Below are 981 nucleotides of genomic sequence, written 5' to 3'. Positions count from 1 at the left end.
AACACACACACACACCCACCCATCCCACACACACAATCACAAACCACACCCATTCGCCACACACACACCACAGAACTAACACACACACACACCCACCCATCCCACACACACAATCACAAACCACACCCATTCGCCACACACACACCACAGAACTAACACACACACACACACACACCCACCCATCCCACACACACACCACACCCATTCGCCACACACACAATCACACACACACACACACCACATCCATCCCACTAAACTGAAACTGAATTGAGCATCCAACATTCGACCGATGTTGGAAATGTATGATTGGTGTGCGGTATAGAAGCTTCCAACATGTTGTATGGAAATGTTGGAAATGTCTGAAGTGTTGTAAGTGTATGACCAGTGTGCGCGCTGCTTTAAGCGGAAAAGTACCATTCATAAGGTAATGCCCCTTATTAATGGTTCCTTTCTGGTTAGTGCTGCCCAAATATCTAGTTTCCCTTGGTTTCTGCAAACTCGTAAGTGGATGCATAATTTATGCAGCATAAAGAAATTGAACTTGTTTTCAAGAGGTTGGGATTTGATAGAGGGAACTGTGACAAAACGGAGGTTGTATCGTCTTAAAATCGAAGAGAGGAAGAGTCAGCCGTTCCGAAAACAACCTTTTCTGCGATAAAATCTGCCCCAGGCGGGTATCGATCCCACGACCTGGCACTTACAAGATAGGCTCGATATTCTGCAAGCTAACTCGGCTGGCTATTTCAAGTTTCAATGTAGGTGTTCGATACACGATTCATAAAAGAATAGGTGAGTTATTGGCAATGGCAATACATAATACTTTGACGTGTGATATTTTTCAATGCATAAATTAGAGATCATACAATCTATTACTATAATACATATACTGATATGCCAGCTAGTCTGTCGATCTATTTCTTTATTAGATCAAGTTCATCTACACATGACTAGAAGTGGTTTAGGTATGGGAGGCTTGTCTAT

This window comes from Diaphorina citri, unplaced genomic scaffold (genome assembly GCF_000475195.1).
Source record: "Diaphorina citri unplaced genomic scaffold, Diaci psyllid genome assembly version 1.1 scaffold1656, whole genome shotgun sequence".
NCBI lineage: Eukaryota > Metazoa > Arthropoda > Insecta > Hemiptera > Psyllidae > Diaphorina > Diaphorina citri.
This window is presented reverse-complemented; position numbering follows the sequence as displayed.